The sequence below is a fragment of the Mauremys mutica genome, chromosome 10 (genome assembly GCF_020497125.1).
Source record: "Mauremys mutica isolate MM-2020 ecotype Southern chromosome 10, ASM2049712v1, whole genome shotgun sequence".
Classification (NCBI taxonomy): domain Eukaryota; kingdom Metazoa; phylum Chordata; order Testudines; family Geoemydidae; genus Mauremys; species Mauremys mutica.
In genome coordinates this window covers 3,515,794-3,542,509 of record NC_059081.1, presented here as the reverse complement: position 1 = coordinate 3,542,509, position 26,716 = coordinate 3,515,794, and the positions used below count along the sequence as shown (strand labels likewise).

Below are 26,716 nucleotides of genomic sequence, written 5' to 3'. Positions count from 1 at the left end.
ACTGCTGTTCTCAGAGCTAGCGTCTGTCTACCCACAGTGGGACACATGCTCCCAGCTGCAGTGTAGACGTGCTCTTCGAACGACGTTCCGCCGGGATTTAAAGACTCAAAGTGATGCAGAATCCACCGCGCATGTTCCAATGGCTAATTACTTTCTCTGCTAAAAATTTGCATCTCATTTCCTGATTGGATTTGGCTGTCTACCACCGCTTCTAGCCATTTGATCTTGACCATCATAATGCCCCCTTCTCGCCTTGAAATGGGTAACTCTGGAATAATGGCAACCAAGCCAGCTAGCCACAAAGGTTCCTATAACATATGCATCACTGGAGTGCCTTGTAAATTGACTTAGTATTGCTATTATATATTATTGTAGCACCCAGAGGCCCCAGTCAAGATCAGGTCTCCAGTGTGCTAGGGGCTGCACAAACACAGGCGAAAGATAGAAGGTCGACATTTCAAAAGAACCTAAGTCCTATTTTTCAGACATGCATTGTCCACCCGGGTGCTCAAGTTTCATTAGAAATCAATAGTGCTTTGACTCCTAAAGGCTGGCTCCTGCCGGGGACGCAGAGAGGAGCGCTGCTATATGGATAAGATCTGCAACAGCCCTGAACAATACATAGTAAGACCACGGTTGCCAAGTCCTAGCTGTGCCTGGCCCAGACACACACACACACACACACACACACACACACACACACACACACACACACACACACACACACACACACACGGCACTGCGGCTGGTATGAGATAACAAGCTAGGCTGTCTCTGAGAGTGGCTGGCTGGCGGCCGGAAGAGGATATTTACTGCCCTCTGTCTTTGGAACAGCTTCACACTTCTTGTGCTTCCAGCGTTGACCTCCCCACTGATAGCGTCTCCGCTTGTTCCTGAGCCTGGCTTGTTTTCCCATGCATTGCAACAGCCTGAAACAGCCAGGGCAGGACCATTATCTCCTATCCGCTCCCAGAGCACTCTGTATGCCCACAGCATCAGCTACAGAACAATAACTAAGAATCCGAAGGGAATTTTCCGTTGATGTACATTCCACCCACTCACTGTTTGGCAAGTGATCAGATGCTGTTCCTGAAGAATGCAATGCTGAGTGGTCAGCAGTGTCCTGCACTAGCCCCAGCCACGTGTCTGCAGCGCAGGTTATAAGGTAAGCTAGCACATGAACAAGGAAAAGACTTTGGCAGGAGATCTCTGAGTGCCAGGGTGTGTTGTTCGTGATTCACTAGGAGGCACTCTAACAATGCCCCAGAGATGTTATAAGAGGAACTTCAGAGGAGATGCAAAATGGAGGTTTTGATCGCTCATGGTTGTTAAAGAGACCCCAGAGCTTTTCAAACGAGTGTAGGCGTTAGCCCTGGGGCCCCATTCAATTTCCAACCCGGGTAACGGCCTTCTGCTGCTCCCAATTCCTCCTGCAGTTTGAAGCGGAAAAGGTACTCCGCACTTCCTGTCCCAATCTCTCGTGTAGGGTTGGTGAGCTCTTACATAGCTGCTGTGCCGCACCCCAGAGATGGCTGCATTTCAGTGGTGAGTCAGAAGGTTCCTCTAAACAGCGATTCATTTGTGAAAGTGGTGTGGGATCCTTCTGCAAAGCGGCTGCTGTGCGTACGTGCAAGTCATCCTCGTCTTTAAAAGGAGAGAGGAAAAGCAGACGAACAGGTATAACATCTCACACCCAACCTGCTGCTTTCAGGGTGGCCTAGCTGCCAGACACCAGCAATCTCTCTGCTCCATACCTGGCATCTGTGCTGTGGGATCCTGGAATGAGCAGCCCCAGAAGACGGCAGCCATTGTAACCGATCCTGAAATGATCTCCCTCATGAACACCCACCTGCTCCAGACTGGTCCAGCTCTGTGTCTGAGGATGAAAAAACAGACACACAGAGAGAAGAATTTGTTGAGGGGCAGCTGAGCTGAAGAACTGAATTTTACATTCATTTTTCTCATCCCCCTCCTCCTAAGAGCCCATGAACCATGAGTCTGCCTCATCCCACTAGCAGACTGAGCCAGATCCACCATAGCAGAGCAGCCATCTCCACCTTGCTCCGGCCCGTACGTGCCCAGGTAGCCTTGCCCTCAGGCTTCGGTGGCAGACAATCTGCAGGAGCTGGGGCTTTTATGAAACCCAACATATGCCCCTTTGTGGTGCAGCTGTAGCCCACTAAACGGATGTTAGAGCCACTAAGAAAAGGACGTGCCATTCCTTCCCACGCATGAGTCACGTGGAACCATCTCTCTGCTTGGAAGGGGAATAGTCGTTTTCGGTTTATCTTCTGCTGCTATCAGCCCCCAAGCATGCAACTCAAACACACAGTCACACTGCCAGCAGAGCTTACTATGGCCAACAGCGAGAAGCGTGTAGGAATCGGAGAGGTGTGTGTGTATTCTGCAGTAAAAGCCGAAGCCAGCTTCCTGTCAGCCTTGATTACTGAGGGGCAGGCTTTTTAGTAGAGAGCGAACGTGTGTGATCGCCTGCAATCACTGCACAAGCGAGAGGCCAAGGCTGGCTTGATGGCTGGTGGCAGCCCATGAGGGATGCAAGGGAAGGATTCAGAACATGAAAGGCAAGAGGGGACGGAGCTTAGCCCGCAAGAAGGCTTGGGCCCAGGGGGCAAACTAGGGGCACGTCTACACCGCAAAACAATAACCCCATGGCAGCAAGTCTCAGATCCCGGCTGAACTGACTCGGGATCAGGGAGGTTCGTGCTGCTTGGCTAAAATAGCAATATAGACGTTCCAGCTCAGACTGAAACCCCTCCCCAGGTTTCAGAGTTCAGGTTCCAGCCCAAGCCGGAACATCTACACTGCTATTTATCCCCGCAGTAGAAACCCTGCAAACCCGAGTCAGTTGACCCAGACTCGAAGACTCACTATGTGAACATACCCAAGAAGAACAGGTTGGTCAGTGTGACGGGCCAGTGGTCTTACGCCTTCTCTGCCATTCTTTTGCTTTCATCTCTTTCTCCTCCTTTTCCACCGCTCCCCCGCTTTGCTGTTTTTAGTGGCAGGATGGGAACAGTAGGTCACAGAACTGAGCTGCAGATACAGGGCCTGGTCCAACGCTCCTCAGAAATCCGCAGGAAGGGACTTGATTCCCTCAGTGACTCTAGCCCTCGGCTTACAGGCTTGCTAGAGCTGGCAGAAAAACAGGACCTGTTCTTTGTGAACGTTTTAACATTCCTTTTCATCTGTTTTTAAAAAAACTGAAATGTCGATGAAAAATGTATTGAAATTTCAAAATTGTGTCGCCAGCTTCACTTTTTGCCCCTGCCCTAGCAGTTCAAAAGCCACTACCCTACCTCTCCTTCTAATCCCTCCTCAGCATCCATAGGTCCTTCCGGCTCCTTCTTTCCCTGCTGACCCCTCGGGTCTGCCTCCATGTGCCCTGACCTCTTTCCAGGGCCCTCCACGGAGATTACCTCCACCCCTGTGGCCTATGGAGAATCGTCATCTGACAAGGACTCGGTAGCGTCCCATTGGGGATGGCCAATACCCATTTGAATAAAACCAGAAACCGCTTGTTAGACTCGGATCTGTCCAGCTGCTTACACAGCTAGATCATGTAACTTCAAGGGCTCTGTGATGGGGTGTCTACCCCACAGAGGGGAACCAAGGTTCAGCAGGAATCTGGGCCCAGTTAGCCCACCTTGCTGCATGGGGTGGGTGTGTCAGGCTTGCTTTGTTCTTAGACCAAGCTGGGGAAGAGTTGCAGGATCAGGTCTCCAAACAAGACAAACAAAATCATTCCAAATGGCTGAGAATATCAGCAATCCTTAAAAACACGACAATTATGTGTAGTACACTGCACAGGGAGTCCCAAGCCAAGGTCAGTGCCCCATTGCACCAGGAGCCATAAAACCACACTGTGAAAGTCCGTCCCTGCCCTGATGAGGGGACAAGATAAATGGTAGAGATTAAATGACTAGGTCATACAGGAGGATAATGGGAAAACTAGGGTTAGAATCAGGATCTCCTGACTGGCAGACCAATGCCGTATCTGCTAGACCACATTGCCTCTGATGTTACCTTAAAAAATTTCATAGATCCATAGAGTGGAACCCTGGCCCCTTTAATGTCAATTGAAGTTTTGTCATTGGCCTCCATGGAGCCAGGATTCCACCCATGGAGTTTACGGCCAGAAGAGACCATTATAATCATCTAGTCCACCCTCCTGCAGAACCTAGCCAACAGAATTTCTGCTTCAAGCCCACATCTTGTGATTGTATAAGCTCATATTGCATGAGCCCAAAGAGGAAGCACATAAGCTGCCTGATGAGTAATTCAGATGAAGGAAGACAAGGTCAAAAATCATAATCTGTTCACTGAATAACCTGGAGTAAATCATGTCAGATGAATGATTTTGCCAGCTTGGAAAAGGCTTTAAACAGGAGCAGGTAGACTCGCAGAGGTCTCAAATATTCCAGAGCACCTGGGCTGCATTTCAGCTAAGTTTCATGACATCTTCTTCCTTCCTTGCCCAACAAGCTCCATGCCCCCACCAGATCGACTGATCTAACATAATATTAACAAGAAACCTTAAAATACACGGTGTGGTTTTTATCTTGACAGCTTTTCCTTCAAGTGTTGAATTCTGTGCTGCCCTCAAGATTTAATTTTTCATTTGAGCTTCTAAAATTCTGGGGTTTTTGCTTTCCAATTGACAATAAAACAGAATAGATTCAATCCTGTGTTCGTGCTACAGTGCAAGGAGAGGAGTAATAATAACACCTAACTCTTACATAGCGTTTTTCATCAGTAGATCTCAAAAACGAGTTTTAAAAGGAGAGGAATATCATTATCCTCCAATGATACACTGTGGTTGAGTTGTTGGCCTATGCTATGAATTAAGGATCTGAATCTATTGTCACGTACAAGTCCAGAGCGGTCACATTGGTGTAAATGTGAGTCAGAACCTGGCATTTGAAATCCAGAATTCACTTGAAATCATTGTTCCAATATGTGATATCAAACTTTTCTCTGTTCTGCTTTTTTGTCTGTCTCTTGTCTACCTGATTGTCTTGTCTGATGCAACACCAATGCTGTGGAGAAAGTAAATAAGGAAGTGTTATTTACTCCTTCTCATAACACACGAACTAGGGGTCACCCAAAGAAATTAATAGGCAACAGGTTTAAAACAAACAAAAGGAAGTATTTTTTCACACCACACACAGTCAACCTGTGGAACTCCTCGCCAGAGGATGTTGTGAAGGCCAAGACTATAACAGGATTCAAAAAAGAACTAGATAAGTTCATGGAGGACAGGTCCATCAATGGCTATTAGCCAGGATGGGCAGGGATGGTGTCCCTAGCCTCTGTTTGCCAGGGAATGAGCAACAGGGGATGGATCACTTGATTCCCTGTTCTGTTCATTCCCTCTGGGTCATCTGGCATTGGTCGCTGTCAGAAGATGGGATACTGGGCTAGATGGACCTTTGGTCTGACCCGGTATGGCTGTTCTATCAAAACTATTCAAACCTCCTCTATGGAGTTTCCTTGATGTCCATAGTTCCTAGTAATGGGGTGGCCCAGGTTGTGATCAGAGTCCCACTATGCCGGTTGCTGCACAGATACATAGTGAGCAATGGGCCCTGTTGTGAAAACCCTTAAGACAAAGGGGGAATCATTACACTCCCTGGTAGTATGGGGAACTGGGGCACTGAGCGACAAAGGGAATTACCCTAGATCACACAGGGAGTCAGTGGCAGCACCATGAATTTGGACGTAGCTTCTCCTGGGTTCTAGTCCAGCACCTGATCCACAAGACCGTCTTTCCTCTTATTTGCTTGATTTTGCTGTTTTTGAAGAGGATCAGATAATTTCACAGTTCAAAATCTTGCTTAGAGCGTGCACAGTGGGAAATCCATTTCTGTGCAGAGGGCCAGCATCTGGTTGTGTGCCACTAAGGCTCCCATAGGTCTTTTGCTGGCCCTCTGTACAGGGGCAAATTTCACCCTAAAGATCTGAAATCTCTATGGGCTTCCATTAAGGTTTACACAGCATCCTTGCTCGGTCTGACTCTTGTTTACCCAAAATCTGCTCGGGAAAGCATTGTTTCTTCATTAGCTCTTTGAAAGGCTGACCTTGAGAGGGGAAAGAGCACACTCCTATGAATAGTAAGCAAGCAACATTTGGTCCTATCTGTGGTAATGTGGAGTTTCTGAAACCATCCTAACCTGCTTGTGAAAGAACACACTGACCCTGAACTTGCTTATTTCAAGCTAATTTGCAGAGCGATGCTAGCCCCTTGGCCCTGCTCCTTCCTTCTTGTTCAAGAAGTTGGCTGAAATCTGTTCCTGAGATTTATCTATCCCCTCCCCGCACTATGAAATGGGAGATAAGGATATTTGGTTTACAGGGCTATTATGAAGAGGCTTGATTCACTGGTGTTTGTAAAGCACTGGGAGATAATGGGCCGGATCCTCAGCTGGTATACATCGGCTTAGATTCACGGAAGTGAAGGGAATGACAGAAGTTTACACCAGCTGAGGAGCTACGGAGAGCAATGCTAAGCTCTGACCATTCAAAGCCAGTTCTCCCCTCCCTACGTTTTAGTCAGCAGAGCTGGCCGGGAAAGGATGAAGAGAGCCGCAAGTGACTTGCCCCAGGTCATGCAATAACTCAGCCCCGGATTTGAACCCGGGATGCTCCTTAGTCTCTTAGCCCTTTGTGTTAATCACCCTGGACCACACACTCTTCTCCAGTGGCTGAAAGAGCCTTAGAAGCAGAATTCCAGTTTATTTTTAGAGACTTTTACGACTGTATTTATCATCCTTAGACAAGTTAATCTCGGGTATCATCAAGTTTACTCGCTTTGATCTGACAAATCCAGCCTTTTTTCGCTATCTCTGTGGTTAATATTTTCCCCGCTGCAACGCTGTTACGCTGCAAGGCGATGGAACTCGGGGGCAGGTCAAAGAACCCAGCTGAGGGCTCTGCAAATACCATGCAACTGTGGGCCAGATCTCTCCTCATCACATGAGCTAACCAAGAGTTGGGCCAGAGTAATACTTGGACAAGACACCTCCAGACAGAAGCCCAGGTGGCTATAGGAAACAGGGGCAGGGGACTGGTTTGTGACTCATTTTCCAGCACCGAACCCCAGCATGGAGCAGTGCTGTTTGAGGCACCCTTCCTTAGTCCCTAATCACTTGTGATCGGTAAGAGAAGGCGTACAAGATTCTTGGTCCAATTCCATTTGAAGTCATGTGGACTCATGTGCCCCAATGAAAATGATTAGGGGGCTGGGGCACTTGATATATGAGGAGAGGCTGAGGGAACTGGGCATATTTAGTCTACAGAAGAGACGAGTGAGGGGGAATTTCATAGCTGCTTTCAACTATCTGCAAGGGAGTTCCAAAGAGGATGGATCTTGACTGTTCTCAGTGGTGGCAGATGACAGAACAAGAAGCAATGGTCTCAAGCTGCAACGGGGGAGATCTCGGTTGGTGTAGCGATGTGACAACTCACCGGCGCGGCGCCTCCTGCTGGTCATCCTGGGAATTAGCTCTCCAGCTCAGGAGCGCCCTCTGCTGGCTGATGTCCCACTTCACTCAGGCCCCCGCGTCCCTCCCAGACCCCGGTGCCCCTTCCCTCGGGGTTCTGTCCTCTGCAATACCCCCGCAGTCTCTGGATCTCCCCTCCCTGGGGAACCCCCAACGCTCTATCCCACCTTGCCTCAGTGGCTAGTGCCAGTCACCATCTAGCCCCCGCTCCCTGGGGCGGACTGCAGTCTGTGAGCCACTCATCATCGGCAACAGGGTTAGGACCTGCTGCCTTTGCCTACCCTGGGCTGCACCTCTGCAACCCCAGTACCCTTCCCGGCCTTTACCAAGGCCTGCAGCCTGAGGGGTTTTCAGGCTGGAGCTCCCCCGCTCCTCTGGCCTTCCCCCAGCCCTGCTCGACCTCAGGCACCCGGCTCAGCTCCTAGGCAGCCAAGTCCTTCTCTCTCCACAGCTACAGAGAGAGACTGCCTGAGCCCCTGCCTCACAGCCTTTTTATAGGGCCAGCTGTGGCTGGAATGGGTTATCTAGGGAGGTGGTGGAATCTCCTTCCTTAGAGGTTTTTAAGGTCAGGCTTGACAAAGCCCTGTCTGGGATGATTTAGTTGGGGTTGGCCCTGCTTTAAGCAGGGGGTTGGACTAGATACCTCCTGAGGTCCCTTCCAACCCCAATCTTCTATGATTCTAAGTAACTGCCAAACCATCTTCCCTTGCATCCGAAGAAGTGGGTATTCACCCACGAAAGCTCATGCTGCAAAACGTCTGTTAGTCTATAAGGTGCCACAGGATTCTTTGCTGCATCTTCCCTCGTACACTCCAATTCAGTAATGCCCTTGAGCATGTGCGTAAGTCCCACTGACTTCTGTGGAATTTCTCACATGTTTTAAGTTGAACATGTAATTAAATTCATCCTCCAGCTTCATTTCATTGCCTTCTTAAACTGCTGCATAATGTTGCTGTAAGCTGTTAAGCAGCAGCTGCATTCCACCCAAGTGGTGGCTGCATCGCACTGGCAGGTCAAATGATTTTCTGTGTCCAAATAACTTACAGTCATTGAGGTCCTTTCGCAAGCAGGGTGATTAACGTTAAGGTAACATTATTATTATTATTGCACTCAGGGATCTAAATGAGAGATTCTGAACCCCAAGGCTGTGGCATGCGGATCGCTCAGGTCTCCCATTGGCATAGTTAATCCACCTCCCCAAGAGGCGGTAGCTATGTCAGCAGGTGATGCTCTTGTGTCAGCATAGCACTGTCTACAAGGGAGGTTAGGTCAGTATAACGACACCTGGTCTGGATTTTTCACACTCCTGAGTGACGTAGTTATATCACTATAGGTCTGTAGCATAGACCTGGCCTCAGTTGCCCTGCTCTGAATGAATGAAATTTATCGCTCTACGATATGCTAATGCTCCATTTTAGCAGCTTAGACGACCATTTCCTGTTGAAAATTCAATTGCATAGATCACTTAAGCTTAATTCAGTGCTGTAATAAGGTTCCATCCCCATGGTCATAGTCTTACCTCAATAGATCAGGAACACCTTTGGACCTGGACCTAGTCAACTGGATACTTAGTTCTTCTATGATGACTCTTTTCTGTTTGATTGGGGGCGGGGCCCGTAGAAGGAGACTGAGTTCTTCTGAAAGTCAGACAGTCGCGCTCTTTGAGTGGTTCTCTTTCATTGGTCCTCCCGTCACACCCAGTTCTCACCTGTGGCTCAAAGAAGTTGCTCGTATGTGGCAGTGGCAGCACCCTCGAATGGTGGGCTAAACCCACTGGAGGGTAGCCATGAGGGGAAATGTCTGCTCTGGCAGATGGGCAGAAAAGACCTCTCCTAATGACGGCTTCTTGGAGCAGCTAGCCCACTGCAGCAATGTGTGAGGGGTGACGTGACGGGTGGAGATGAACACTAGAAGGCGAAGTCACCAAAATGCTGACGTGGGACTCTGGTTGTTCAGTCTTGAATCCTGGGCAGCCAGGCTGTTCAGCAACACCCAGATGACTGAGCAGCCTTTTTCAGGGCAGCACAGTTCATGCTAGTAAGGGAAGGTGCCCTCAGCACTGCCAGGCCCTCTTTAATCTGGCCAGTTCAGCGTGACTAGGGGATCAGCCGCTCAGCAGGCATTCTGTAAGAAATATAAGCGCTCTCACTGGGGTGACATGGAGCATACAGACGCTAATGGACAGGGACAACACAGCAGCAGCTGGAAGACGGACAACGTTATTTGCAAGGGAATTTCCTAGATCCAGCACTGCCACAGCTGCCCTTAGCAAAACCAGCCTTGCAGACAAAGACTCCATGAAGGAACTAGGCGGTGACTGCACATTCTCTTGGAAAGGGAGACCAATAGGGAAAGACAGAATGTGTGGCACTGGTTATGCCATTAAAAACAGCCCCAATTCACTCTATGACTTCCAATTAGCAATTCACGCTTTGCCAAACTTAACAGTGCCTATGAGCCAAGCATGAACCGTACCGAAGAAATAGCAGAGCAGGTCTACTCTGATTTGGGTGACATGATGTAATGGAATTAGATCTGCACCCAGGGAAGAGAAACTGGGAGGCTTTAATGCCATGGCTGGAAAAGACAGTCTGGCTTGGAGTGGAGTAATGAAGAACAATGGAGACATAAAAATGAACAGCAGTGGTCTCCTCCTACTCAGCAAGTGTGCTGAGTATGAGCTCATTATTACCGACACAATTGTCAGGCAAGCCAACCAGTATAACACTTTATGGATGCATCCGAGATCAAAGCAGCGGCACCGGCTTGACTATGTCGTTACACAGCAAAGAGACACCAGGGACATCAAAATCACCAGCAAAATTCCAGGAGAAAACTGTTGGATTGACAACAGGCCAGTCTGAACCATTCTGAATTTTCGCAATGCGGCTTCTCAGTGAAACAATGCTGAGCAGATTAACCTGAGATCGGACATTGCTAAATGGAGACATCCACTCCATCCAGAAAAATAAGGGGAAACTTACAGGAACAAATTGATAGCGTCCCATAATCACCCCATGACACATTCAAAATGTGGAATCTATTCAAATAGGCCATCCTTCAAGCCTCAGAAGAAACTCTAGGGAAAAACTAAAGACAACACAACACTGGCTTGGTGAAAATGATGATGAAATCAAAAAGATCCTCAAGGAAAAGTATAATGTCTTTATATCTTGGCAAAATGACAAAGAATCAACATCAAAGACAAACAAATTCAAGTACCTGCAAGCCAAAGCTCAAAGACATCTGCTTGTTCTACAGGATAACTAGGAGGGAAAGAAAGCATAAGCAATACAGCATTGCACTGCTACTAACAACACAAAGTTGTGTTATGACTCCCTAAAAACTATTTGTGACCCATCAAAATTGGGACCAGCTCCCCTAAAAAGTTAAGATGGATCTACATTAATCAAGCACAAGAGGCATCTCCGAAAGATGGGTGCAGCACTTTACTGAGCTACTCCACCATCCTTCTACTGCCAACCCACCTGACTCAGATGAGGTAATCCAGCACCCCAGACATGAAGAAATTGCGCAGCCACCTATCCAACAAATGAAGTCAGGCAAGGCAAGGCAAGTTTATTTATAGCGATGTAGCCACAGGCCCATATGCCATCAGGTAAATCACCAAGCAAAGACAGCTGAAATCTTTAAACTTGCAGCCCAAAAACTGTCAGCTATCTAGATGACATTATTAAGGCTACCTGGGAACCAGAGAACATTCACAGATGCAATCGTAGTTATGCTATACACAAATAAAGACAACAAATCTCCGTGTAGCAACTAAAAGGGCTCTCCCTGATTTCTGTCAGTGGTACAATCCTCACTTGTATTTTGCTCACTCAGCTTGTCAGAACAGTATCCAATGTAGACTCAGATTGGGTGGGAGCACCACAGACATAACTTTCATTGTGAGACAGTGTGACGTTCGTGCCTCGGGGGAACACCCTGCACCCCCATGTTCATCCTTATAAAATGATTGTGTGGTATCCAATGCAAAGTTCGTGATGTTGGGTGTCTTCAGAAAGCTCATGATGCACTGGGCATTGTTGTTATGTTAATGTTATAGGTAATAATTTCAAGTATATAGTTATGAGTCTGAAAATGTGTCCTCATGGCTTAAAACTAGCCCAGGCAAACTCTCCAAGAGCAGAGAGGCAGTTCACACCTCATCAGGCCATGTATGAGACAAACCCAGCCCAGCCTCACAGGAACAAAGGACACTGGCCTAGGCAGCAACAAAGGATCTGCTGGACTCTGCTGCCCATTCATTTCATCTGGTGGCCCCTAGTTCTTATATTATGGGAACAAGTAAATAACTTTTCCTTATTCACTTTCTCCACACCACTCATGATTTTATATCCCTCTATCAGATCCCCCCTTAGTCTCCTCTTTTCCAAGCTGAAAAGTCCTAGCTTCTTTAATCTCTCCTCATATGGGACCCGTTCCAAACCCCTAATCATTTGAGTTGCCCTTCTCTGAACCTTTTCTAATGTCAGTATATCTTTTTTGAGATGAGGAGACCACATCTGTACACAGTATTCGAGATGTGGACGTACCATGGATTTATATAAGGGCAATAAGATATTCTCCGTCTTATTCTTGTCAGAGAAAAACTCAGTTCTCGCTTTTTCTTTGGGTGCAGCAAAATCAAATACTTTATTATTTCTCCAGTAATTACAATAGAGGGCAGGAGTGCCCTAGGACACAGGGTCGCCCCAGTCCCGGACAGGTCTCTCAACAGGTAAACAATTACAGCAAGCCTTTATACCTTTGTTACAGACAATAACAAGCAATAATACAGACAATAATGAGCAACTACTGCATTTTGTTTATACATAAGCCATCCTGCTATCTTATTTTTCTCACTTCTAGGAAACGCCAGTCTACATATTTGGCTATCAGTTGCAAGGTCGTAATAACTTCTTACACAGTTCTTTCCCTCTCGCCTCACACCATCCTCGCTTCTACAAGTCTCACGTCATTAGGGTTACAGCTGGCCTAACTCTTGCTAACTGACTGACATGCATTAAGATCCCCTTCAAATCCTTGTTAATTCTTTCCCTACTTCCACACTCTCTATCCCTTTTTTAATGATTCCTAACATCCTGTTGGCTTTTTTGACCGCCGCTGCACACTGCGTAATTGTCTTCAGAGAACTGTCCACGATGACTCCAAGGTCTCTTTTCGGATTAGTTGTAGCTAAATTAGCCCCCGTCATATTGTATGTATAGTTGGGGTTATTTTTTCCAAAGTGCATTATTTTATAATGAGCTTCCAGGGGATTCCCCTGCCGCCGCCTGGGGAGCTGCTGGGGATTACCCCGCAGCTCCCGGCCACCACAGGATGCGGGGCTACCCTGTAGCTCCCAGCGGCTGCAGGCTGAAGTCACAGAGATCTGTGGACGTCACAGATTCCATGACTTCCACGACCTCCATGACCAAATCGTAGCCTTAACCATCACTTTAAAATGCTGCTGTCCAGGGCAAAAGCAGGGAGTTAATGATTTTAAGGGGGCTCTCTTTGGTGGCCTCCATCCCATGTTCTCACAGGTGAATTTCAAATTACTGCACATTTGTTGCTTTTGGAAGCTGAGTATCCTGTCGATGAACTGATAAGTTCACTATTTGGAATTATTTGTGAATTTCTTTCGCAAATAATTCTTGTTCTGAAAATTATGAATATTGCAAACTGTAGATTTTATAACTGAGCATAGAAGAAGAGGAAATCAGAGAACGTTTTTGACTAGTTGGCCACTGAGAACCCAAAGACAATACGTTTCAAAAAGCATACAGCTTATAGAACAATACAAAAAGAAAAACAGGATGGAATTTCCTTAATCACTCAAAATTGGCCTAACTCTGTTCCCATTGTAATTAATCGGAGTTTTACCATTCAGCTCAACAAACATTAAATTAAGCCAACACTGAACGCATTTGAAAATCCAGTCCAAAAAGGAATAGCAGACAGAACAGGTCCATAGTAAGACAATTGGCGATGCTTTTTCTGGGAATGTCTTTTTAATGAGTTGGTCAGAAATTTTCTGTGAATGTTTTTTGGGAAATTTTCAATCTTGTCTGAATGTTTCAATTTTCCATTGGGAAAATCTGAATGAAACATTTCATTTCAGGTCAAGTTGTCCTGACTCAAAACATTTTAGGTTTGTCAAATATTTCGCATCAGTTCGACCTTAGTCTGTGTCAGCCAAAGCTGCCTGAAGTGCTGCTGGCAGTTGCAGTTTGGGGGACTCAGGCATTTTCTTCTATGGGCTGAGCTCCCTGGCTGGACAAAAATCTTCCCTGATGCATTGCGGCAGCTCAGGCAGATGCAGTTCAAAGTTGAACCAAAGCGAACCGCAAAATTTCGACATTTCCAATTTTCACTCGATCTTCTTTTCTGTGAAAAATGGTGCTATTTCCACTTTTCATCCCAATTTCCCATGGGATGGACAGTCTGATTTTTGAGCAGCTGTAATAAATATAAATAAGAATCAGTGATCTCCTGGCGTGCACGTGTAACAGCTTCCATGGAAACAAACGGAACAGCAGCTGGTGTTTCTTCACTCTACTCTCTGAATGTGGAAAGCTCCCCCATCGGTTTGATGCATTCTCCTGTTCATCCCCCCTGAAGCACCTGGCATTGGCCACTGTTGGAAGACAGGATACTGGGCTAGATGGACCTTTGGCCGTTCTTATGTTATTTCTGATCTTACACTTAGAGGGCCAGGAACCAATTCTGCATTTGCACATCATTTAACGCAACAGGGTCCTGGTCCAAGACTGAGGCTCCTGGACTCTACTGCAATACAAATAGTAAGTGGTAATAATCAAAGATGCTGTGAGCTTCCAGATGCAGTGATATTAACATGGTCCTTGTATTTACAACTACTTACACCATCAGGGGGAGCTGTTACTCAAACGGATTTGAATATCTCCATGCGAGTTCCTCAGCTGGTGAAAACCATGGAAGTCGATTGGCCTGCGTTGATATACACCAGCCAAGGATCTGGCCCTCGGAGTGTCGGAGGAGCAGTCCTGTCCTCTAGATGTTGAGTGCGTTGCATTTCGAGTTGAACGTGCTTCATGTAGGGAATGCTCAAACTACACACACTGAAGTCAATGGGACTCCACTGAGAACTGGATCAGAAAGTTACAGAGCTATGGGTGGCTGTTAAACAGGGAGTGTGACGAAGTTGGCTCCGCAAGGGTTGCACTAGTGGTTTGAGGGAGTTGAAGTATTTCAGGCCTGAGGCTCATAAAACTCAGCGTTAAGTTGAGATCTATGGGTGTAAAGTCCTAAGTCTCGTTAATTCTTCTGCAGCCGGTGAACTGAGCTCTGCGTTACTGGATTAGGGAGTCTATTGAATAAACCGAGGTCCTGGGAGGATTTAAAAGACCCTCCGGCTCTTTTCACAACAACAGGCATTTGCCCCACTTTTACCCCTTCCTCCATTTGAGCACCATTTAGTTCTCTACCTAAAGAACATAGTTATAGGACTGGAAGGGACTTTGAGAGGTCTCTAGTCCCATCCCCTGCACTCCTGGCAGGACTAAGTATTATCTAGACCGTCCCTGAGAGGCGTTGGTCTAACCTGCTCTTAACAATCTCCAGTGATGGAGATTCCACAGCCTCCCTAGGCAGCTTATTCCAGGGCTTAACCACCCTGACAGTTAGGAAGTTTTTCCTAGGGTGACCAGACACCCCATTTTTAAAGGGACAGGCCCATATTGAAGCCCTCCTGCAGGTGTCCCAACTTTTTCTTTAAAACAGGCAAATTGTCCCGTAGTTTCTGGCTTCCCCTCCCCCCCATCAGTACTGGCAAGTCCTGCTGCTGGTTGGATTTCTGCTCGTCAGCCGCCCGCCCCCAGCCACCGGGGGGCGGGGGGGGGATCCAGTGGCCAGCGATGCGGATGGGTGTGCAAGGCTGGTGGCAGAGCGAAGATGCAGCGTGTGGTGCCCACCACTCCCCCTGCTGGTCCATCAGCGCAGTCGCCGCCGTGTGCCGGCTCTCAGCTAGCAGGACCCTGCTCCCCGGCACTGGCTGCGGTGGCTGGTGTGTGCGGGCAGGCGCCAGCCAATGATGTGTCGCCTCTGCTGCCCACCCAGCATCAGTTGACATGCTCCCCCTCTCGCTGTCCTCTCCCTGTGTTGCCCCTTCTCCCCCTCCCCCAGCCCCGCTGCACCTCCATACCCCCCGGTGGGGCACGTCCTGCCCCCAGCTCTGTGCGGAGAACCAGCCCCTGGTCAGAGCGCTCCGCTCCCCAACAGCCTGACAGGCTCCTTCCTTCCCCCCTGCCTCTGGCTGGGCCGGCGCCCTGGCAAAGCCCAAGACCCTCCGGCCTGGGGCGCTGGCCAGGAGGAGCCAGTCCCTGCATGCACCAAAGCCCCGCACAGCGCTGGCACGGGGAAGCCTCTGCCCCTCAGCTAAGTTCTGGAGTGGGAGGGGGGAAGCGATTTCCAGCCTGTTTGTGCCCCCACCCTGCAGGCTCCCCGGCAGCTCCCCGGGCAGGAGCTTAGCACCCTCTTTCTGCCCCCCCACCCCCACCCCGGGTCCTGCCCCCAGGGAGCGTGGGGCGGCTCTGTCCTCTAGGCACCCTCCCCTCCGGAGCCACCTCTCTGGCCTGGTTCGCTGAAGCCCCTGCAGTCAGGGTCCCTGGTGCACAATGCAGCCTTACGGCTTAACCCCTTTGTACCCGCACTGTAGCCAGGGGACAGGAGGTCTCTGGGTTATGGCAGTGGCCAGCAGCAGCCTGGAGGGGTTAGCTGCCTTTCGACGCTGCGCAGGCAGGAAGGGACAAGCTGCTTCCAGCCACAGAGGAGCGGGGTGGGGAGAAAGGTGAGCTTTGCAAAGACACAGGCCCGGTCATCCCTCCCCACCGCCTCCTCCTCTGCAGCGGGCCACATTCTGGTGTGAACCCTGGCAGAAATCTGGGAAGTGGGGGGGAGCCTGTGACCCTGCGTGCCCCTCCCCCCCACACGTGTTGCCTCCGGAAGATGCGATGCCAAGTACCAGAAGAGGCGAGTCCATCCCGAGGGCCCAGCCAGGCACGGAGGGCAGAGAGCGCCAGGCCAGGAGGGTCGGGTCAGCCCCCTGTGTGAGAGAGGTGTATGGGAGTGTGTGTGTGTCACCGCTCCCCATGCAAACCTTAAAGATAAGAAGGTAAATAAAAAGACTCCATCTGCGCAGGATTTCTTGTTAACAGGGGCTCAGCCGACTTGATGTTTATTTGAATGTTTGTACTGCATCGTTCTGATCGATTGCCGCTGAACTCGCTTGAATATGAATAATTTTACCAGGTCTCCCGTATTCAGCATAGGGAAATAGAGTCACCCTACTAATGTCCAACCTAAACTGCCCTTGCTGCAATTTAAGCCCATTGCTTCTTGTCCTGTCCTCAGAGGTTAAGAACCATTTACCTCCCTTCTCCTTGTTACAACCTTTTATGTAATTGAAAACTGTTATCATGTCCCCTCCCGGTCTTCTCTTCTCCAGACTAAATAAACCCCATTTTCTCTGGACTTTCTCCAATTTGTCCACATCTTTCCTGAAATGTGGTGCCCAGAACTGGACACAATACTCCAGTTGAAGCCTAATCAGCGTGGAGTAGAGCAGAAGAATTACGTCTCGTGTCCTGCTTACAACACTCCTGCTAATACAGCCCAGAAGGATGTTTGCTTTTTCTGCAACGGTGTTACACTGTTGACTCATATTTAGCTTGTGATCCACTTTAACCCCCACAGGATGCATTCTGCGAAGTGAAAGGGAGAACCAGGCATCAAACGGTTAAATGAAATTCAGTGCTGCATCCCATAATGCAAAATATTGCTACATATATTGCTCTGCCTGTTGCTCGAAGTCAAGAGGAGAGTATAAAAGAACAGGAATGGCAGACTAACGATCTATCAAGTCAGGATCTCTCTCTGCTGTTACAGAACAAGGTGTAATGCCCCCAGCATGTACTTAAGATACTATGATCCTGCTAGATCTTGGAAGCGAGAAGAGCACTGGGATGAATTATTACTCAGTCTAAGGTGTTCTTTCCTGTGGTTCAGTTCTGAACCACTCCTGCAGCACAGTGCTAGGGGGCTCTGTGTGGCTCCAAGTATCATAGAATATCAGGGTTGGAAGGGACCTCAGGAGGTATCTAGTCCAACCCCCTGCTCAAAGCAGGACCAATCCCCAACTAAATCATCCCAGCCAGGGCTTTGTCAAGCCTGACCTTAAAAACCTCTAAGGAAGGAGATTCCACCACCTCCCTAGGGAACCCATTCCAGTGCTTCACCACCCTCCTAGGGAAATAGTGTTTCCTAATATCCAACCTAGACCTCCCCCACTGCAACTTGAGACCATTGCTCCTTGTTCTGTCATCTTCTACCTCTGAGAACAGCCGAGCTCCATCCTCTTTGGAACCCCCCTTTCAGGTAGTTGAAAGCAGCTATCAAATCCCCCCTCATTCTTCTCTTCTGCAGACTAAACAATCCCAGTTCCCTCAGCCTTGCCTCATACGTCATGTGCTCCAGCCCCCTAATCATTTTTGTTGCCCCCTGTTGGACTCTTTCCAATTTTTCCACATCCTTCTTGTAGTGTGGGGCCCAAAACTGGACACAGTACTCCAGATGAGGCCTCACCAATGTCGAATAGAGGGGAATGATCACGTCCCTCAATCTGCTGGCAATGCCCCTACTTATACAGCCCAAAATGCCATTAGCCTTCTTGGCAACAAGGGCACACTGTTGACTCATATCCAGCTTCTCGTCCATTGTAACCCCTAGGTCCTTTTCTGCTTCCTAGCCATTCAGTCCCTCGTCTATAGCAGTGGATGGGATTCTTCCATCCTAAGTGCAGGATTCTGCACTTGTCCTTGTTGAACCTCATCAGGTTTCTTTTGGCTCAGTCCTCGAATTTGTCTAGGTCCCTCTGTATCCTATCCCTACCCTCCAGTGTATCTACCACTCCTCCCAGTTTAGTGTCATCTGCAAACTTGCTGAGAGTGCAGTCCACGCCATCAGGATGGGTGGTCCTGCTGATTTATGGCCATTCCTAATCCTTTCCACCAAGGCAGGGTTGTTATCTTCAGTCTTCCTGGACGAAACATACCTCCAGTGGTTCGGTTCTGTCTCCCTGCATTCTCACTGCTGATGGTGCTCTTTCTAGCCCCTTGAGCTTAACTGGGCTGGCATTGGAAGACAGCGATGGGTACTTTCACCTTGCAGGATTCCTCTTTATTTCAATCCCAAACAGGGAGAAGTGGGGGCATGGATAACCCGCAAGGCCTCATCTCAGTCCATCCTTGCTCCAAAACTGTTGTGAAGTGGTGCCAAGCCCATCCCGAGGAATGCCGGGAATCCACAACTGCTGTGTTTCTCCCAAGAGGTAGCTGCCGTACAGTGGTGGATGAAGTGAACCCTACTGTGTGTAATATCCTTATGTGGCTTAATTAGCTGGTGTTTGTAAATCACCGTACAACCTTCTGATCAAAATCATGTAGGGGGTGAAAAGTATGATGCCGATGCTGAACTCATTGATCATTGTTATTGTGCCTTCCCATACAATTGAGTGGGAAAGCCTCTTCAGCCCCAGCCACCAACCAGCATAAGCCCTGAAAAATGAGCTGTGATGGCACGTTTGTCCCCATTATTGCAACTGCAACTTCAATTCCTATAGGTGTAACATTTCCTGTGTGAATTTCACCAAGATATTTGCTTTCCTAATATCCTGCACCAGGGAGTTACACAGGTTAATAATAGTATTGTATATAAACTATTTCTTTCCATCCCTTTTTTTAAACATATTGTCTTTTAATTTCACTGAATTTTCTCTGGTGCTTGTAACGTAGATAGTGTTAGAGAGGGAACATCAGAAAGTGCTGCAGGGCTCTATTGCTATGCATGCAAGTTTACATGTAATATTTTGAGTTTTATAGCTTCTCAGGCCAGAAGGAACCACTGTTCTCATCTAGTCTGACCGCCTGTGTAACACAGGCCAGAAAACTTCCCTGAATTAATTCCTATTTGAACTAGAGAGCTTTAAGAAAAGCATCCAAACTTGATTTTAAAATTCCCAGTGGTGGAGAACCGCCACCACCTTTGATAACTTGTTCCCTCCCTGTTAAAAATGGACACCTCTTTGCTATGGCATGTCCTCTCAGAGGATCTCCAAGCGATTTAATGAGCATGAATCCCTGAGAGGTAGATAATATTATGGTCTCTGCTGTACCAACGAGGGAACTGTGGCACAGAACTGTCATGCCCACACTCACAACAAGACTCTGAAGCAGAACTAGGAATAGAAACCACATTCTGCATTGCTCCGTGCCTGCATTCAGCACAGGAACAGATTGGGGGAGCCGGGGCAAAGGTCGCTTTAAACCGCCTTCGCTCTCTCCAGATTGTCCAAGCAGCTAGGCCATGCCTGTTCCACTGGCCCAAGACAGAGCAGCCTCAAGGCTGCTGTGACTTACATTCTGGCTGAACTGCCCCATGGGCCATCTGCCCAGAATAGCCAGAGCGCAGCACACTCAGGCAAGCCACACCTCCTCTCCACCCAAACATTCCCTATGTGCTGGTCTGCGATGGGGGGCAGGCAACATGGAGCTAATGCTGCAGCTTTGCTGTGCTTGGGGGGCCCCTTCCGTAAGGCCTGCTCCCCGGGGCACTGGATTGGCAGAAAGATGTCAAGGGCCTATGACAAATCAACCTCCTCCCCAGGTTTCTGGACGTTAGCCACACGACCATCTCTGCTCCGCGTGGATCGGCCCCCTGCCCGGAGACACAGCAGATGTGCAGCGACTGTCTCCCTTTTAGCTGTTGCCGACCACAGTTTTGCAGATAATAATAATTACAATAATCAGCCTCCTTACCACCCCCACCCCCTGCCCCCCCGAGAGATTCTGGGCAGAGCTCTGGGGAAACACCAGCCGGCGCAGCTCAGTCGTAAATCCAAACCCACTCCAGCACGGCGTGGGGGTGTCTCCCAAAGTCTCTTTCCCGTTTATGTCTCAGTTCCAACCCCAAGTTCACATAGAAACAGAGTCACTTGTTTGCTTTTATTTAAAGCTGGCTTGGGGGGAAGGTTACAGGGAAGAGATGAGACAGCAGATATTCAAACCCTTTTATTTTCAGGCAGAGCAACAGTGCCCCCCACTGTTTATTCCTCAAAGTGCAGCTAGGGAGAATGGGAAAGGAATGGGGGGGATTCTATTTGCCACCTCTTTTGTGTTGATTCTCAGGGCTGCAGCCACCTGCTGTGAAGAGAACAGGAAAGAAGAGGGGATCCTGTAGGTACCTGACTGTTTAGATGACCAGGAAGGAAAGTTCTTCCTGACTTCTCCCCAATCAGGCCTCCCCTCCTACCGGAGACGCATTATGCCACTGGGTATTACACGAGACTACTTCAGAGCTGGTCTCAAGCTGTGACGTTAAGAGCCAGATCTGGGTTTTCAGCATGTCCAAAGCTGGCAGATGTTTGGATCTAGAGGTTTTAGTTTGGTCTTATTGTGGTGATAGAGGCGGCTGCAAAATTCCGGGCTGAAAAGGGGCTTGGATTCTGAACACGCAACCCAGGGAATGTCAGACCAAAGTTTTGGACCTGGGGTTTTGGTTTGGATCCCCATCTAAAGTGGCATTGCCAAACCCAAGTGTTCGCAAGTCATGAGTCAACCGCTTCCAGGGTTTTTTTTGTTTGTTGGGGGGTTTTTTTTGTTTTTTGTTAAAAACATACACCTGAGTTTCTGTTTGCCTTATGGTGCATTTAGGTTGCATTCAGCTCATGTTTTCAAACTTTTCTCTGTAGCCACAAGGATTGGAAATGTATTTCGTGTTTTAAAAACGAAAGCTGAGATTCTCGTGAATTCACGTGACTCCAGGAGCTGGAGCTTTGTGAAAACAGCCAGATACTGCTCATTAACTCTCGAGAGCTGGTGACCCTGTTATAAAGGAGGGGGTGTTCATTTACAAAGCCCCTTTCCTGTCCACATTTAAGACCCTCCTTTAAGGTCTTCTGTGTGCTGCTTACATTGAATCAAGCTGATTTTATAAATGAATCAACTGCCCTTCTCCTAATCTCTGTGACTTTGTCTGATTGTCCTTAGATTGCAAGCAAGGATCACCCCCTCTAGCTCATTTTGAGTGCTCCCATCAAATAATAAATAATACTGTGTAGCTCACATCCCATATGAGGCTGGCCTTTTAAAATATGTAATGCTCCGAGGTACGTCAAACAGTAGAAACCATGGAGGGAGGGAAGGGTAACAGCTCACAGATGTCTATGGTTTAAGCATTTCAGATCAGCCACAGTTGCAGAGTGGCTGGGTTACATCAGTTTAGTGAGGGACAATAATGAAAAATCTCCACTCACTATCGCGGAATATTCACCCGTAGCCAATGAAAAGGGTTACGTTGGTTGGTGCTCTAACTTGTGGATTTCCATAACATGTTTTGAGTTCTTTTAATTTTAACCTTAACTCTGAAATTCCTGGTTTTCTTCTGTTTGTTTCATGGATGACTCATCTGGGATGGTACATTTCTTGATGCTTGTTTGTAGGATGAGGGCAATGTTTCTGTGTCGTTTTTTACCCTTAAATTACTGATTCAGGCTCTCAACCTTAACAGAGCCTGGAAAGAGCTAATCCCCAGAGCCACCAGCAGGAGGCACCCTAGTGGTGAGTGGACGCCGTGACAGCGCCACACAAACGTTCCATTTTCTTTCAACTCAGCGTGACACCATAAATGCTCCCCTCTGGCCGTCTCACTGCAGATCATTTCCAGCCTATTTCTCTAGCAGTTTGCTATGAGAGGGTCACGTTCCTTTTATTGCTGGCTTAAGCAAAGTTCACTCCATTATCCTTGTGCCGGACGAGGGCAGTACCTTGCTGTAGAGTTACACATCATAAAACAGACACCTCATTGTTAGTCTTCACGGGGATACAACACACAGAGCAAATGCACATCACCTGTGCCCTCTTGGGGATCAAACATCGGTGGGCTTGCTGCTATCCAGCCAGCGGAGCTGGGACAGAACCGTCCGTCAGACACAGGTATGCAACTTCCATAGAAGTCAATGGGCTGCTTCTTCCTAAATTCTGCATCTAATTCACACTTCATTACTAGTGACGCACAGTTAAATACAATGAAAGCCTTCAAATCCATCCTCTGGCTTGCAGAGCCAGGCTTGATCTAATTCTGCTCTGAGGACTGCAACTGCATAGACAGCGTTCCGCTGATGTTTCCAGACCTTTCTTAAGCTGGATTTTGGGCATCTGACCCCATTTGGTACCTCTGAAAATCACAGCTATATGTATGAACTAGGCATGACCCAGACCCCTAATCCCACATCCCCAAACTCCCAAATGCTGGAGCCAAAGCTGAATTTTATGCTTGGCCCTATGTCTACAATGGGACAGTCCAGACCCTCAGATCTGTACACACACACCAACCTTTGGTGTAGTTTGGCTCCAAACTTGGCATCCTGTCTGAAAGGTGATTTCATTTTGCATATCAGCAAACCCAAGCTGCTGCTGTGAGACCTGCACCATGACTCACCTGCTGAGATCCACAGCTTCTGTGCAGGGCCATGAGATCCATTTTCCACCTATCTTTCAGATGTACTCTTGAGCACTGGTTACAGAGTGTGCAACGCTCGGCTGCCTATATCATGACCACAGCAAGGAAGAGACAAAATCTGACAGAGGCTTGGTTCAGATGCGCACCCAAAAATGTGTCTGGTTCTCCAAATTCACTGACCCTCTTGAGTTTGCAAAATAGGCCCGGAAGTCTCACAAGTGCAGCCTCATACATGCGGTTTGTCTGCACCCTTGCTTCCACGCAAAACACAGGGATGCGGAACACAGCCGTGATCATGATTAGAAAAAATGAGGGACTCTGGGTCCAGCTTTTTGGAGGGACTTGGGACCAGATGTTCAAGTAATCAGCGCCCACAATCAGGGCCAAATTTTCAAAAGTGCTCCGCCACCAAGCAGCTCCCCTTGTGACACTGATTGCCAGAGCTCAGCACGCAATGTGCTAAGCCCTACGGAAAATCTGACCCTCTCCTTTTGGTGCTCAAATGGGAGCTGAGTATTTTTGGAAAATCTGCCTAACGTTTCACTGAATATTTCAAAACGCCAAGATTTGGAGTTAGCTCTCCCAGGAGTAGAACCCAGATCCATAGGTACCAGGTGGCTCCCGCAGCCCTGCCCGTCCCATCATCAATTTCCTATGCAACTTTGCTCTTTTGTTAACAGCAGTATAAAGATTTTGTAAGGGGGGACCTTTCACCCAAGAGGAACCATGACAACACAGGAAAAGTAATGCAGAGCATTTATTTTCCCTTCTGAAACACACTATGTGGGGGTTGCTTTCTGATGTCCCCAGGCTAGGACATCCTGTGGTCTCATTATCTGGTTGCATTAGTCATGTTGCATTACATTCTACATTATGCAGCAGGAGTGACCTGACCACGTGACACAGCCGCCCAGATAATCTGAGCAGAGAACAGAGCCCCTGGGAACCACAGAGATCTTGTATGCAATGTGTGTGTGTATATATACAGAGAGAGAGAGGGGGGCTGATGTGTTTTGCATTTCAGAAACTTCCTGCCATCCACAAGTTCAAGGGCAAAGTCCCTCTTCTTGCACGTATTTAGCTGGTGAAATGGCTTGAAAATTCAGGCACAGCCACGCTCTCTTTGGAGATAGGGTCGGTATAAGGTATTCCAGACCCAGCTCTTCTCAGCATCAAGCTCACCGCGGGAGCCTCCCGGACAACTTGCCACCAACACGCTTCTTCAGCCCTCTTGCTGGGCTGTACATTGCACGCGTGGGCTGTGGCAAGATATCTGGTGGAAGGACATATCGCCCCCTAGTGTTATATAGGAGGGTTTGCCTATAACAGGGACCCAGAAGTCTTACAGGTCCCATTCCAACGCTGTTCAACATAAACGAGCTATCGTGAATCCTCATCCCGTGAAATCATAGAATCATAGAAGATTAGGGCTGGGAGAGATCTCAGGAGGTCAGCTAGTCCAATCCCCTGCTCAAAGCAGGACCAGTCCCCAACTAAATCAGCCCAGCCAGGGCTTTGTCAAGCTGGGCCTTAAAAACCTCTAAGGAAGGAGATTCCACCACCACCCTAGGGAACCCATTCCAGTGCTTCACCACCCTCCTAGTGAAATAGTGTTTCCTAATATCCAACCTAGACCTCCCCCACTGTAACTTGAGACCATCGCTTCTTGTTCTGTCAAATGGAGACAAGACCATTGAGCAGCCCCCTGTACAGTCCTTTGTGACATCATAACCACGTCTGCCACAACCATGCGTGGAGTCATCGGTGGAGGATTATCACTTGAAACATGATCCAAGCCTCATGAGTGAGCTAAGTGTGGGGTGTGACATCATAAGCAGCTGCAGCTGAGGACTTGTGTTTCGCAGCCATGCTTCTGGTCTCTGTTTTCACACGATTTGAATAAAGGCACATACAACAAATCAGATCAAAGAAATCCCATCCTAGCAGAAAATACAGGCTACCTCAGCATATCTACGTCTCATTTTAGGCATCTAATATCATGTACAACTGAACATTTCACCTGCTTGTGCAGCTCCCACAAACGCATTTGTAAATTCACAAATGATCCATAAAGCCACTCGTCCGCGACCTTCCCTGTTTTACAGGATGACAACTGTGGGGACCTTAGTCGAGCAATTACACACACATTGTGTATGCGCAATTGCACACCAGTAATGTCTGATAATCTGGTGCCCAGTGACTGTCAGTAAAACTGACTCCTCATTGTTTGAGTGGGATGTGACATTTGCTGTGTGCTAATAATATGTCTCACTTGTACATGGACAGTTTTATTTAAGTGCACCCATGAGTTTGTTCATGCTTATTACATCTACCCTAAAATGTAGTTTGCACTCTGACGGGCTCCCAGCATAGACTCGCCACAGGCTTCAACCAGGGAGGAACCAGCTGACATGGTAAAGCACGTGGCATGTGTCAGAGCTGCTCCCTGGTTTCATGAATTAACTGGTTTCTGCCTGGCAAGGCTCTAGCTAGGTTAAGGACAGTGTGGTCAGGGCCACATGTTCAGAGCTTCACATCTTATTTTGCATGTACAAATAAAACAACCCTTTGTACGTGCAAAACCTCCACCGCTTTGCATGCCAGTCAAGTAGTTACTTGTATGCAGTGTTGTAGCTGTGTCAGTCCCTGGATATTAGAGGGACAAGATGGGTGAGGTCATATCTTTTATCGGACCGGCTTCTGTTGGTGGGAAAGAGACAAGTTTTTGAGCTCGACAGACAGGGACTCAGACCTTGTCTACACTGCAGGATAACTTCAGTATAACTGATGTCGCTCCAGGATGTGAATAATCCACACCCCATAGCGAGGTAAATTATACCAGCCTAAGCACTGGTGTAGACAGTGCTCTGCTGGCAGGAGAACGTCTCCCACCGACATGACTACCCCCTCTTGTGGAGGAAGGAGTTGACAGCAAATGTAAAAAACCGGGACTGGGGTGGGGGATAATAGGAGGCTATAGAATAAAAAGACCCCAAAATCGGGACTGTCCCTATAACATCGGGACATCTGGTCACCGTACCCGGGGCGCAGCTGCACTGCGGTGAGTGCTGTAGGGTAGTTCACGTGTAGCCTCAGTCTCACAGCTAAACACAAAGGGAAACAGATTGTTTAGCAGAAGTAGGTAACACATATTGCAGATGAAGTGGCCTGTAAAACACCTCTGCAGTCATGGGGGGGGGAGGAAAAAAATAAAAGGCTGGGGGGGGAGGTTAAGTGGGTTACAAATTGTTGTAATAAATCAGAAATCCAGTGTAATGGCTTCTTACAACAACCTGTAACCCACTTCGCCCCCTCCCCCCCGACTGGGGAGGTGTTAACAGGCCACTTCACGGGGACTGGCCCCTGAAATATGTGTTAACTCCTTATGCTAGACAATCTGTTCCGCTGTGTGTTTAGCGGGAGGCTCTGAGACCCTTTCCCAGCCCCGGAGAAGAGCTCTGTGCAGCTTGAAAGCTTGTCTCTCTCACCAACTGATTCCCTCACCCTGTTGTCTGCCTGGCTAAAGCACTGGAGGTACCAGCACTTGATGTGTTCGATGCACCAGCAGCAGCAGAGGTGCTGATTCCGTGGGTGCCCCGGGACTCAAGCACCCACAGAAAAAAAAATAGAGGGTG

The 26,716-nt window shown here is 48.2% G+C and overlaps 1 long non-coding RNA gene across 1 annotated transcript in view; it reads left to right on the top strand.

Annotated features, from left to right (window-relative positions):
• The first annotated feature begins 780 nt into the window (after positions 1–780).
• The window catches only part of LOC123378304, a 56,123-nt gene continuing 30,187 nt past the window's right edge, over positions 781–26,716 (top strand). The window contains exon 1 of the long non-coding RNA XR_006582556.1: positions 781–1,165. This is a non-coding gene — a long non-coding RNA (uncharacterized LOC123378304). The remainder of the gene's footprint in view (positions 1,166–26,716) is intronic.